Source organism: Meleagris gallopavo, chromosome 25, assembly GCF_000146605.3.
Source record: "Meleagris gallopavo isolate NT-WF06-2002-E0010 breed Aviagen turkey brand Nicholas breeding stock chromosome 25, Turkey_5.1, whole genome shotgun sequence".
NCBI lineage: Eukaryota > Metazoa > Chordata > Aves > Galliformes > Phasianidae > Meleagris > Meleagris gallopavo.
Window position 1 is genome coordinate 3,274,229 of NC_015035.2, and position 14,656 is coordinate 3,288,884.

Genomic DNA, 14,656 nt, shown 5'->3' on the forward strand with positions numbered 1-14,656 from the left:
AAAGAAGACGGTGAGGTCATTTCAAATAAAAAAATCCAAAATGATTCATTCAGAAAATGTCAAAACAGGATGTTTTGATAGCGTCAACAGTCTATTTCCAGATTTCTTTCGAAAGACCTTTTGGTTCTATCAACCAGGTTGCACAAGGTGCTGTGATTTTGGGAGCTGAGCCGCGTCCTTTGGCAGGATACGGGCAGACACATTTCCCACCACTATCAGTGTTCCGATGCCTTTTTCCAACGTTCATTAACACTCAAGCTGAGAGAGCTCAGGTTGCAGCACTGCACATCCCAATGGCTGAGTGGCGGAGCTTCTTCTTGAGAATATATCCCCTCCGACCAGATCCAAGCCAAATCTCGAACCCAGAGCTTAGGCTTTTTGTTTTGCCCTTAACCTTGCTCCTCTTCCCAGCACCTTGGTCACTGGGACCTGGACCCACTGTAATCACCCCACCTGCTGCTGCAGAGGAATGGGGTTTAAGGATAACAGCCCAGTGCAGGATGCGCCTGGGGAGCGGTGCTGCCAGAATGTCTCTGAGCATCAGCAATGCAGCGCTAGTAATGGCATCACCGGTGGGCATGGGAGGCTGTGCTGCACACCTGCTGGGGAAGGACATGATGAGCTAAAGGCTGGTTTCCAACACATGGTAAAAGCTGTGTTCTATTGATACAAGGCCAAATAGAGAAGGAATAATTGAAAATGATGGACTGCAGTAGTCTTGTCCTGGTGGTGCAGAGAAATTGTTTTGTGCTGTGGCCCAAGAGCGGATGATACACTATGGGCATCTGATGGATAAGCTGCAGGTTTGGGGGAGCAGAGGAGCCCCCATAGCAGAGCCTGTCCTCCTCACTCACTCCCAAAGATGCCAGAGGCAGTGATTTTCAAAGAATAAGAACCAAGAATCATGACAACATATGGGAAGATACATTGCTATCTTTCTCTAATATTTTGTCAGTGATTTATTCTGCTATTTTCTGATGGCTGAGATCTGGAGCAAGCAGGCTGCGCAGGACCCACAGCAGTGCCAGCAACTTGGTGATGGATGGAATTTTCCAGCACCGTGATGGGGATGGAGGCAGGCAGCAGTGGGAGAGGAGCAGGAGGCGGCTGGGAACCGACAGCTCCCAGCACCCGGCGGCTTTCCTGGGAGAGCAGAGTTCCGGGAATGTCAGCTCTGTAATTAATCCCGAGCCCCATCACCTGCCGGGGGTGTGAGCCACCAGACGTACCCTGTGTCTGGCCCAAAGAGAGAGTGAGAAAAGTTAATTGAACTATGTCCTTCAAAGTCCCGCTTTTCTATGCCAAACAGCCTGAGAGTTTCCCGGAGCCTAATCCCCAGCAAGAGACAGACTGTCTAGCGGCTCGGTGAATGCAGCAAATCCTGGCTGGGGTGAATCTGCCCTCTGGTGCAGCGCGGAGATTCTTTAATTAAAGCAAATGTTGCCATGGTGGGGCATAGAAAGCCCTTGACAGATGCAAGCTGGGGAACGACAGACAATGCACAATCTCATTAGCACCTGCAGCTCCATCTGGTTATTGGATTGGGATGCTTTGAATTTTTATTGTGCAGACCTCATATTCCCCCAGTCTCGCAGGGCGGAGCACAGGTTTGGGGCAGGTTGGGGCACCCTGTGCCTCTAAGCATGGTGGGGCTGTTTCTGTGGGTGTTAACTGTAACAGGAGTTTTTGCTCTGCTCTGGGGAAGCAAGGCAGACCCGAGCAGTGCCCTGCAGGCAGCCTGGCCGTGCTCTGCTCCCTGCTGCAGGCAGGCTGGTGGGCAGCAGGAGGCAGAAAGCATGATGGTGCCAGAGCTGTGGGGCTACCAGTGGGGCAGACCCCTGGCGGTTGGCATGGAGGGGCCTCACTGACACCTCTCTGCCACCCTCTTTTGTGGCCTTCAGCTCACACAGCAGCATCTCCAGTGGCAGTGGAGCATCTCACGGTGGTTTTTGGAAGTGATGGGAGCTGCCCTGATGCTGAGGAATACAGAGGTGATGCTTGTCACAAGCTTGTGTGGTTTACTGACAGCTGAATGACTCTGCTACTGTAGTTTTCCTGCACAGATGGAATTTTAAGGCTTTAATCCATGTTTGGAAACTGCCCCCAAAGTCCTCCAATGTGTTGCTTCAAAGGAGCAGGCGGTGGTGAAGTTATGAAAGCAGCAGCTGCCAGCCTGCCTCACTGCAGCGTGCTGAATGGCTCACCGAGTGGTATTTATTAATATTATGAATATTGAATATCTGCAATGAATAATCTGGCAGCTCTAAGACTTGCCCTGACTAATGGAGCTGTGGTACAGCAAATGTTTTCCAGCAGAAAGGAACGCGGCAGGCTGGCTCCTCAACTGGTTGTAGGATGAGGTGTCCCATTCCATCCTGTCACATCCCAACCCCGTCCCGTCCCAGATGTGGCATTGCAGCAGATGTCCCTATCTGGCAGCACACGGCCCATCCACCGAGCACTGCCCCCAGCTCTGCCCATCCCAGCAGCAGTCGCACCCAGAATGGGCTGCTTTCTGCAGGCATCATCCTCTTCGCCTTGGCACAGCCAGCTTTATTTGTAAACCAAACAGAAATCAGAAGGATCCAACTTCAAAGCACAGCCGAGGAGCTGGGAGCTGGGCAGCACCTGGTGCTCAGCTGATGGTGGCCCAGGGCTGAGATGCTGGCTGAAGTTTGGCCTCGCCAGTTAGCATTCTCCATCCTTCCCTGGCATGTTTTCTCCTTTGCTGTTTCTCCCTGCGGCCAGTGTAATTCACAGATAGGGTGTGACAAAGCCTTTGTGGCTGCTCTCAGCCTCCAAAGCGCTGTGCAGCACTTGCTGGTGCTGCTGCTGTGCTTCCAATTAGCTCACATCTGTTACAGCTATACTTCCCTCCAGCCCCCACCTCGAGTGCCTGCAAGTGATTTTATGCAGTAATAACAGAAATCACGAAACCTGAAATGAATCTAAACAAAAGGAATCATTCAAATTACCCTTAACCCTTTGAAGACGGGGTCCTGCCCATAACAAAAGAAGCTCAGGTTAGATACAGTCCGTGACACAGATCCAGCATGAGTCTTGACCTGCCGGAGAACCCAGCTGCACGGCTGACTCAGGCTCCTGAGCACAACGGATTATTCATGCTGGCAATATCTGACCCAGATGTGTGGCGCAGCACCCCATGGTTCAAATGGCACGCACCCTCCCAGCTCTGTGCTCCCTGGCCTCTGCCTGCAGTGCAAGCTGGGGGTCCCCATCCGACACCTAACTGTGGTTTCTGCAGAGTTTTCCTCCTGTAGGGAGAAGAAACTTGGGAATGCTGCTGGGTTGTCCTGTTCTTCCTTTCCATCACGCAATGCAACATCATGTAAAGTAAGATTTAATTTCTCCTTGGCTTAGGTAAGCTGCTTCTGCTCTCCCAGTCCACAGATGGGTGCATGGAAGAACAAGCACCCAGCTGTGTGTTTCTCATGGCATGGCTCCCACACAGTGCATGGGTGCCTCAGGTGGAGCATTGCTGGGTGAAGAACTACCTCCTAGAGTTCAGCCTGGAGCTGCTGACCCATCAAGAGCTATTACTTGGCTCTCATCGTGTCCTGCTGGGGCCTTGTTGTAACATCATATCCCCAAAGTAAGAGCTCTGCTATGCCTGTGTGCATGCAGGTGAGCTCACAGCCCCACTGAGATGGGAGGAGCTTAAGTCTGTATACTGGAAGCCATGAGATGAAGGTGCATTTCTAATCCATAGTGTGCCCAAACTTTTGATCCCTTCAATGCTTTAATTGCAATTAGAACCATCTGCAGCAATGGTAGATCAGCTGTTGTGATAGAGATATATGGTGAGGATGCTTGTAGCTTGGGGTCAGGCTCGATCTAGATGTCCTGATGGCTCAGACACCAGACCTTGGTCATTGTTGGGTAGACAAGTACCCATGAATATATGCAACAGAGCAGACAGAGCCTGGAAAGCATGATTTCAGGCCACAAATGGGACTGTCCTACTATGGCCACCCTTGGATTCCTGGTCTGGGGGGTTGCAGATGTCCACAGTCTTTTTACTGCAGTACTCCCAAATTCTAAGAGGCCCGATAAGTAAAATAATAAAGGGGTTTTATCTATCTATCTATCTATCTATCTATCTATCTATCTATCTATTAGGAACCCACCAGCTTCTTTCAACATGGCCCAATTCTGAGGCATTTCTGCGGGTTGTTGTGAATGACCCTCAAGCAGGAGGTTCACGCTGGTGGTTGTGGTTAGCAGTCACCCACAAGCTGGAGGCTTCTGACACTGCTAATAAGGCACATGTGTGTGAACGGAGCGTGCAGCATGTGGCAGCACCAGGATTTCCTGTGTGTGGGGCTGTCTGAAGCTCTCTGGCATGGTGAGCTGCTGAGGCTCAGGTTCCCCTGGCCATCAGGCACCCACTGGTATTGGGGCAGTGCTGCCATCACTGTGCTCTGCTGCACAGAGAACACCCACCCTGGTGTGCAGGGGGCTCCCAATGGCACCAGGTGGGTGGGAAACAGCTTCCCTTTCCCTGCTGATCTCCAAGAAATGAAGGGCTGAGAGCTTGGGTTCTGATCCATCCACGTCTCCATCTGGCTGTCGTTCAGTTCTGGTTCATATCTTTTCTTCAAACAAGAGCCTTGCACACAGCATCCCAAACTCTTCCCATTTCCCAGTTCCCCTTATTTCCAGTCTCCCAGATTCCCCAACAAACTCAGGCCCAATTTGATCAGTTGATGGAGCCTGATTGCCCAGCAGAGAGCAAAGCACCACAGCTAACCATACTTTTTGGCTAACCATGCCTTTTGCATCCCCAGACAAATACTGATCCCATGAAAACACCTGGGAAGAGAAAAATCATTAAAGATGATGTAGCCAATGAACTTATGTTGGTCTCTTGGAAGAAATGTCAGAGAGGTGGGAAAGGTGCCAAGGGATGAAGAGGTGCAGGAAGATGGCAAGTTCCCCATGACACATGGGAAGGTGGCATTTGCTGGCTGCTTATCTCTCTACTTGCAAGGCCTGTTCTCATCTCTGTCAATCAGATTAATTATCTCAAGCCCAGAATCCTCAGGGATTTGTCTAAAAAGCTGTACAGCATTTTGAAAAGCTGCACTGCTAAAGAAATGCAATTTTCATAGCAGCAGCACCACATTTTGTTCTCATGCTGTAACATTTATTTTTGCGGAGGGGAAATCTACACTTCTCTTACTTTGCAGTCACAGTAAATGTGTTTTTCACTTTCTTACCATGCTTAAAAATAGCATGAAGTTTTTGCTGATCACATGATTGAGAAGGAAAAAAAAAAAAAAGAAGCTAATTGAATGATGCAGGGAGTAAAAACATGTGGCACAGTAAAAACAAATTAGGTTCACATATGTTTTGTGTAACCCTCAAGACTTGTCTGTATTAGATATCAGTAATGAAAAGAATATTAAACTCTAACAGCACAAAATGCCATATGCTTGGGAATTCAAAGAGGAACAATACATTTGTGTTGGATGCTCCTGAATGGAAAATGCCCACAAATAATCATATTTTTCCTTTGCTGTGGAAAAAATAAATATCATTCCTGGTCTTTTCAGTACGGTTTCAGAGAGTCTGTAGACACTGCTGTCCAGATTCTGAAAGCTGTCCCCATCTCCATTCCTGACTCCATCTCCACCCGCATCCCCAACTCTTTACCCGTTCCCATCCCCATTCCCATCCCAACACCCTTCCCATCCCCTTCCATCCCATCCAAACCCCATTCCCATCCCCATTCCCATCTCCATCCCATCCTTACCTGTTCCCATCCCCATCCCATCCCCATCCCACTGCCAACCCATCCCCTTGCCAGGCACCAGGGCACGCTGAGCCCCCTGAGCAGTCCCCTGGGAGGGCCGGGGGTGGCAGTTCACAGCCCCATGCCCAAGGCAGCAGTGTGTTTCTCCTGTTTACGAGCTGCAATGGGGATCCTCGTGTGACTCAGTGCCTGCAGCCACCAGGCAGTCGCGGCTGTAACTTTCCAGTGAGTGTTGGAAAAAAGGGGCGGTGAGAAAAGAGAGGAAAAGCTGGAAAACGTTAGGAAAAGGCAGCAAAAGCTCTGAAGGGAGACCAGAGAGAGCTGAGAAAAACAACTAACAGTCTTAGAAGGATATTAACATTTTAACGAGAATTCCTTTAATTTAATCACAATAAGATTCACTAAGAGGAAGAAGAAATGGAAAGCTTCATCTCAGCCCTTAACAAAAGAAACCTCATGCTACAGACCAGTGCTCCTGCAATTCATTCCCCTTCATGGAGCATTTCCATGTGCACGTCTGGAGTCAGAACCTTCATACCTTGGCACCCATGGAGCAGCTGGAGATAGGGAGGGCATTTCCTCACTGCAACCTTCTGCATCTCCTTCTAATGTCTCTGGCAACACCACAGCCACTCTCTGAGACTCCCCCAGTGTAATCATATGGGATGTTGCATGATGGGGACATGCAGGGTCCTCTCTGCAGCCCAGGGCCGTGGGGTACAACGGGAGCAGCTCGGTGAGTGCTCCCCTCACCCTGCCCTGCAAATAAAATAAACTCATTTGGGTTTTACGTGGAAGAGGGATTTTACTGCCGCTGAGATCAGCCGTGGTGCAAAAGAGCAGAAGGCAGACAATACAAATGACACGTCCTAAACGGCATTTTTAAAAGCTCAAGTCAAGCTTGTAAAGATTTTATTTGTATATGAGACTGTAATGAATAAAGGAATTGGTGTTGCCGCCTCCGCCACCCTCTAAGAGCCCCGTCTGCTTCCCCAAGTAAACACATCAGGGAGCAGCAGATGTGACGCCAGGGCTTCAGTACCCGGTGGCCGCAGTGCACGGAATGGCACAGGGCGATGGGCACGGCATGGGGCATGGCAGATGGAGGGATGCATGGCATGGGTATGGCACGGGGCAGGATGCATGGCACAGGGGATGGCACGGGGCAGGATGCATGGCACAATGCTTGGCCGGGTCAAAGCACAGGGCACAGCCCTGAAAGACACCATGCAACTTCCCCAGCTCCAGGAGGAGCTTCTTCTCGCCGTTCTGGCTCTGTTGGTGAAGATAGTGCTGCTAAAGAGCAATGCCATTGCCGGTGCTGCTGCTAGGGACATAGACGTACCCTAGGTTCACTGCTTGGGGAAGCGTTTTAAGGAAAAAATGTTTTACGTTTGCAAAAATAAATAAATAAATAGGTACCATTTAAAGGTAAGCTTTATTCCTGAGGAAAAACGAAGATAGGGACGTGCTGAAGGCTGTCCTGAGACGCAGAGCTGTGTGGTGCCCAGCACTGCAGGACATCCCCCCCTGCCCGCCTGCCCCGCGGCGATGAATTAAACCCCGCCACTTCCCAGAAGCCCTTCCCTGGGCTCCGTGGGGTGACTTCACTGAGCTAATCCAGGGCAACTGCTGAACCATTGTCTGCCCAGCGCTGAGCTAGGATATTATGGCTGGAAAAACTTCCTTCCGAATTGCAAGCTGTGTGAACAGACCTTGTTTAAAATAGCTGCTTTAACAAACAAACAGGGCCAGCTCCATTTTCATCAGCATCTCCTCTCCTAAAACGTCAACATTTACATTTCGGTAACAGGAGACTGCTTTTAGAGCAACCACAGCAGTTGCCACGCTGCTCGTCAGGGCTCCTGCCTCTGTTACTGGTAAATGTTGGGAGAGGGGCAGCCACCAAACAGCCGATCTGTGCGGCAGCAGAGCCCCAAGCAGCACAGCATCCTCAGCATTGAGCAGGGTAGGCACTGCAGGCACCTCCGGGAAGGGGAGAGGGGGTCTGGGTGCTTTCTCCGGACTCAGAAGGAGTCCTCCTTTCAGAAAATCCCCGAACCGCAAAGCATCTCGAGGACAGGCTTTGAAGCTCACATTGTTTTCATTTGGATGTTGTTATTTAAAAAGTCACTTGCATGTTTTCTGGTAAAATGGTTTGTTGAAATGTTTCCTCTTCTCTGGCTCAGAGAGAAGCCCCACGTGCTGCTCTCCCCCTGGGCTGCCCGGTGCCCTCTGCCCAGTGCCCAACACAGAACACCCAGATGAAAGCACAGCTGGATTTCTGCAGCACTTTCTCAGCAGCACATCCTACAGTATGAGCTCCTCTTCTTTTTGCTGCTCGTGGCAACTGCTCTACGATAGACCTGCATGGAGGCCAGGCTTGCTGCCACGCTCACACATTTTGGTGTTGGGACGAAAGCAGGCGGTGGTGTGATGGCAGCAACCCGGGGCTGCTGCTGCTCTTCCCTAATCAGACTGTGAGCGGAAGGGGGGGCCTGCACTTTGGAAGCCACTTTCACCAACTGGTAAACCAGAAGATCCCTGCTTCCCAGCTGAAAGCTACCCCTCCAATGGAGTAAATTAATCACGTCCCTGAGTAGTGAGGGAAGCAGTGAGGAGGCCAACTGGAAGCCACGCCAACCCCTTCACACCCAAGGCCGAGCTGCACTTCACATGACACTTTGAGTGCTTTGAGTGCAATGCCAAAAGCATCAGGGTCTGTCCCTGGTGCAGACAGCATCCTTCATGGAGAGGACAAAATGCAGGCATCTGGTGGTGCTCCCAGCTCAGGCAGTCCCCTCTCCTCTTTGTGTTTCCAACAGGATTTGGAGTGCATCAACCTGGAGCTGTATGAGAGCCTGACTCTGCCTGCAGTGGATAGGTGTGAGCATGGCAGGTGAGATGCTTCCAGCCCTGTGCCTGGCTCTGCAGGTGGGAGATGCAGCGGGGGGACAGGTGGAGAACAGCCCTGTGCCAGCCCTACAAACACTACCCGATCCCTTTGTGATTCAGCTCCCCGTGCCCTTCCAGCCCTGTATGCCTCAGGCAAAGGTCAGCAGGAGAGCAGGTGACAGCCACAGGGGTGGCATGGCAGGGACTGTCCCTGCGCTGCTCCTGAGTGCCACAAAGCCTTGGGGAGAACACGTGCTGCATCCGTGCCAGCGGCACTCAGGTTACACTTGACATAGCGAAGTGGCAGTGTAATGGCTTTAATTTATTTACTTTTTAAAATGCAGTGATGGAAAACAAAATATGTTGCAAAAGTTGTTTGTTTCGTACCAGCTCTGTGCGGACCCACTGAGGAAGGAGTGGCTCCTGGCAGCTCCAGCTCTTCAGGGACCGGCCACTGCTGGGCGGTCACGCTGTGCCAAGGACCAAACGGCTGCGGCGGATACCCACCCTGCCCAGGGGCTGCGAGGGCATGACCATGCTGGGGTGTGGAGCAGGAACCAGAGGGGACCCCAGGGCAGATGGATGCAGGCCAGGTGCAGTGCAGGCATCGAGCTTTGCACCCCTGCACCCCATGGGAGGAGCACCCATGAATGCAGTGCGTTTCCCCTGGCACAGGACTCAATGGCAGCGCTGCATTTTGGGCACCCGTTGGGGTCACGCAGGAGGAAGGTGACTGGCACTTCTCACAAACCCAGCCCTGAGATGTGCCCAGAGCCACCAACTCCTGCTTCAAAGTTTCCCCATGGCACCGTCAGCCACAAAATTTATGACAGACCACCAAGTGTGGGTATTGTCTAATTGCTCTTAATTGAAAACACAGTAAAGGCAGCGCAGCCCCACAGCAGCCATGAGGCTGGGGGCTTGGTGGTAGCAGTGCCAGTGGGGAGCTGTTGACCCATGCACCCATTCCTATCCCCATCCTGCTCCCACAGAAAGGCTGTGTCCTGCACGGGAGGGTGCTCTTTCCCAGAGCTTTGGATGGGAGATACTCATGAGTTAATTAATCCTTGAGTTTTTAAGCAGAGACATATTTATGAGCCTTGTAAGAGGCTGGGGCCCTGAAAGACATTTCTTTATTCTTCCTCCAGCTCAGCTGAAGGAAACCATAAGGGGAAAGAACGACCGAGCCACGAAAGCATGGAAGATGGATTTCGGGTTGGTGATGGGGAAACAAAAAACAAGTTGCCTGGGTGGGAACAGTGGCCAAGTGACACTTCCCTTCCCTTCCCTTTCCTTTGTCTTCTTGGCCTTTGTCTATGGGGTGCTTGCTAGCAGCCTGCCCGCTGGATGCAAGGCTACCTCCAGAGCTTGAAGGGCGGATGTAAAGCACACGTGTATGCTTCCCACACATCTATGCCTACCCTGAGCCTCCCTGCTCCAGGGCTACAGGGGGCATCTCTCCTGGCCCTATTGCCTCAGCAGAGCGCTGTGGTGAGCTCTGGGCTGTGCATTTGTTCTCATGAGTTCTGCAGCACCCAGCAGCTGGATCCACCCAAGGAACAGCTGGTGAGGATGGAGATGGATGAGGATGAGGATAATAATGAGGATGATGATGAAGACATTTTCTTCAACATATCTTTCATTCCATACCCAGCTTCATTTCCCAGCTGCTCCAGTCTGCTGAGGGACAGGCTCATCCCTGCTTTCTTTACCCCCCACTGCTGCATTCATGGACTTTGGGATGAGAAAGGTATTAAAACAGCTTCTAGTTCCTGGCAGCGCCAGTGAGCCTGCCCTATCCCTAGGCAGCCTGGCTGCCCAATGAACCTGGTGAGCTTTTCTTTTATGAGATCTGGGACACCACTGCAAGCGGGTAGAAATTGCCATTGATCTCTTGCCACCAGGGGAGCAGAGTTAACACAGCACTGCTGATTACATCACCCAAGAAGCTGATGGAAAATCAAGAATAGAATAAACATCCATCGTGCTTTTGCCAGGCTCTCTGCTTCATCACGAGTAGCATAGAAAGTGTGTAGTAGGTTCCTGCACAGGGCACACCTCCTCCAAACCAAGAGCTTGGGAGTGAGCGCCCTTCTGACCTATCTTCTCCTTGGAGGGATCTGCCCATGGCATTCCCTGCCTCTCCACAATCACCGGTTCATCAGTCCACCTCAAATGATGCTTCCTCGGCTTTGCAGAGCGTCTTGGCCAATAGCGGCCGAGAAATGTGGCCACCACATGTTGGCAGCAATTGAATCCTGGGCACATTTTTTCTCTGCACAGCCTTTAAGCTGTGGGAACCATTTCAAAGGAAACTGTTCCCCCTATAACATGCTTGTGATCTGAAGATGTCTATTTAGATGGCAGCCCGGCATTAATTTAGCAATTCACTACAGAGTTTGGCGTGATGTTTAAAGCACTAAAATAAATTGTGGTGAAGTCGTTTCCCTCAAACCAGATTGTGTGGTTTACATTATTTGTCAACCTTAAGTACAACTGGCATGTTTGTATCACTCATGCAAAGCCCCATTGTGCCTCTCTCGAAGGGGGAAGAATCCACACAGAAACTCAGTCCAAGTTCCTGCCCCGGCAGTCTCATGTCCCTGGGAGATCTGCCCCAGAGGCACGCAGCCCATCGGGCTGGAGGAGTGCCTGGGCTTTCCTCAGGATGATGGGTGTTAAGTGCAGTCTCATATAGGTTATATTACAAAGGCCTCTTTTAATCAAATGCAGATTTGTACTCTCTGCCTGCGGTGCCTGAAATCCACGGAGCTGCAACGCTTCAGACACGCACATAGGAGAGCGCACACATGCACACGGCCAGATGAGCCACACAGCATCATTTACACCCACTGCCCTGTGTCTGCTCACTGCTCTGTCCCCTGCTCCGGCCACTCACGTGTCCCTGCTGCCACCGGACCCAGTGTTTGGGATGCTGTTGGCTATCGGTGTACAGCAGGGTCATGCCCAGGGTCAGGTGGGGACAGCACGTCGGTCCTTGTAGCACAGGGCAGGTTGCAGGGCATGTTACTCTCAGTGTGATCCCTCCCAACCTTTCCCTTGGATGAGAAATGCGCCTGCTGTGCTGTCCCTGCTAAAGCTGCATATGGCCAGAGAGCAGGAGCTCAACTGCACTTCTTCTGGGGAAGCTCTGAATTGTAAGAGACACCCAATTTTCTGGAAGCTGAACGCAGACAATAAGAAACTCCATTGCTCTCCAGAGCTATCCACGTGTGCGCTGGCAGTGTGCATGTTTGTGCTTTCATTGGATGATGGCAGAAATTCCCTTCCTCGGACAGAAATTCAAAGGGACAGAGCAGAAGCAGGGCCAGGCTGCACAGACATCTGGCAGCACGGCTCAGGGCACAGATCAGCATCTGTCCTTACTCCCACCCTACGCCTGCATCCAGGCAGTGCCCAGGTGGGCCCATGCAGCACAGGTCCTCATCAGTGCCTCAAACCATTGCCCAGGACGAGCCCATCGTCCCAAGGGCAGCACAAAAGCTCCCAGCCACGGCATTCAATAATTGTCACCTTTTCCTCCTGTACGGATTAACGTTCCTGCTAGCCTTGCAAAGCATCATTGAGCCGCTGTCCCCCCCCGAAGCACGGCACAATCACCCGGGGATTAGGGTGTCTGCGGAGCAGCCTGTCCCCGCTATTGTGCAGCCCCGGCGGGGCGAGGAAATCCTGCGGCATCAGCCGATGAGTCCCCACGGCGGGGACACCAAAGGCAAAGGGGCCAGGCACAAGGCAGCCCTGCAGGGCCAGGAGCTGTGGTGGCACGTGGGAGCCATCCCCACGGCCAGCCTGGTGGTACCGGTGGCTGGGAGAGCACATTCCGAACTCTGAGTGATGGGGAAATCCTATAAAATTTTGAATGGGAAATGCAAAGCACAAAGGGAAGGGCTTTTCAATTCTTGCAGGCTCTTGGCCATGTCCTCAGCACTTTGCTTGGGCACCTGGCAGCAGCAAGATGGTGGCTGGGATGGGTTTTGGTGAGTAGTTTGTTGTGTTCCAGGAGGAGCCATTCCCATACAGTGGGAAGAGAGGGGTATGGCAGCAGCACAGACGCAGTGCTCCTGGGAGTGGGTGTTTGCAGATATCCATCCCACAGATAGACAGCACAGGCAGAGAGTGAGATACAAAATGCAAGAGAGCAAAAGGATGTTAAAGCAAATATAAGATTTACGCACGTAGCTCCCAGGAGAGACATGGAGTGCTTATAAATGACAATGTGTATTGTCATCCCAGCCCCCACGTTCAGTAGCAAAGGAAAAAACGTCTCCAGCTCTGCAGCCATTGCACAATAAGAGAATGGAAAACAACTTCATCTGCTTGTCTTCAGCATCTGGGCCCTGCATCCCTATTCCCAGGGTGTTTTCCCGAGAGGATTGTCTCCTCCGAAGAGAAAATGGGGGAACGAAGCCTGAAAGGAGCATGTGGTGCACGAGAAGCAGAGCCCAGCATCCTCCTGGTGCACCCGCTCAGCCAGCAAACACACAGTGCCTGTGCCAGCCCACTGCTCATTGTATATAAGGACTCCTCTAGCAAGGACCAAGTGGAGTCTCCATCAAGTCATCGGGCATTCATTTTTGGCAAAGGGCTTAAGCAGGCAGAGAGAGGTGGCTGAGTTGGGACCAGTCTCATGTAGACCTGCTCAAAGAGGAGCTGTGACAGCAGCAGCAGCATCTGGACCCTACAGCCCAGCAGGATTGGTGCTTGCCTGCTCCTTGGCAGGGCGCTCAGTGTTGGAAGCCAGTACTTGCTCATTGTTACTGCTGTGCAATGGGATTTCATGGTAGCTTTTCATCAGCTATACACGTGCTTGATTGTATAAATAGGGACTGAGCTTCCTCACCAGTGACAGCAGCCAGGCTGCCTGGGCTCCACTGGGACTTTGGAGGAAAGATGTCGACCCTGTGCAGACACTCATTGTATTCTTGATGCACGTGGGCAGAATTTGGCTTCTCTTTTCTGGTGTTGTGTTAGTGAAAAGGCTTCTCTGCCCTGGGGACATGCAGGTAGCTGCATGTGGGAAAAGGGAACACCCCAAAAAGCCCAGAAGTTCTGGGCTCTAAACACGTGCCAGCAAAAACATGGAGAGAATCATCAGGTCACCCAAAGCCCAAGTGCTTTCAGCCACATCCACATGCCATGTCCCAACAGACTGATCTGTGGGGCCTTTCTCTCTGCCCTGAGTTTCCATTTCATGGAGCCGTGCTGGTTGCTGAGAGCAAGCATCCTGGGGAATGGCTGCTGCAACATCCCAGCATCTGAGAGAATGCCTGGGTGAGTGAGAACTCCTGAGGTTGCACCAGTGCCACTGTCCTGTGCGTGGATGCCATTGCCCTTGGCACCACCTCCTGCAGGCAACAGGAGTCCAGCTGCAGCTGGCCATGGCTGTGAACCCTCCTGCTATGTCCCGAAGCAGCAGCTTTCTCTGGGAGCTTGCTGTAGAAATTAAGCAGGCTTTTAGTTGAGTAATATTGTGTCATTTGAAGCAGCTTTCAGAAATTATTCCTGCCCTCCAGTTGACTTTCAGAGCAATCTCGTGGAGAGGCAAAGAGCCATGGGCAGAGCAGGGATGGCTGGGAGCTGCTGGAGCCTCCAAGCTGTGGCTGCAGCCCCATGCTGCTGCGGGGCTGGATTTGTTAAATTCTTCCATCAATAGCCCCTGTTTAATTGCTTGTTAGCAACCTTTTGCCCTCAGCATGCATGACCTCTCCCCAACATGTGCACCCATGTAGGAGGGCTCTGGGACCCCTCTGCCAAACCCCACAGCACCACTGCGGCTGTGCAGCACCCAAAGCAGAAGCTGGTTGGGTTGCCAGGATCCATCCCAAGGCGAAGGGTGGCTAATTTCAGAGCCAGCAGCGGATGGGCGTAGCTCCTATTGAACATCAGCCATCTCTAAACCCTCATGAAGCTTCTAGCAGGTTCTGAAAGTGTGAGCAGTTGCCAAAATGCCCATCTCCTCCCGAG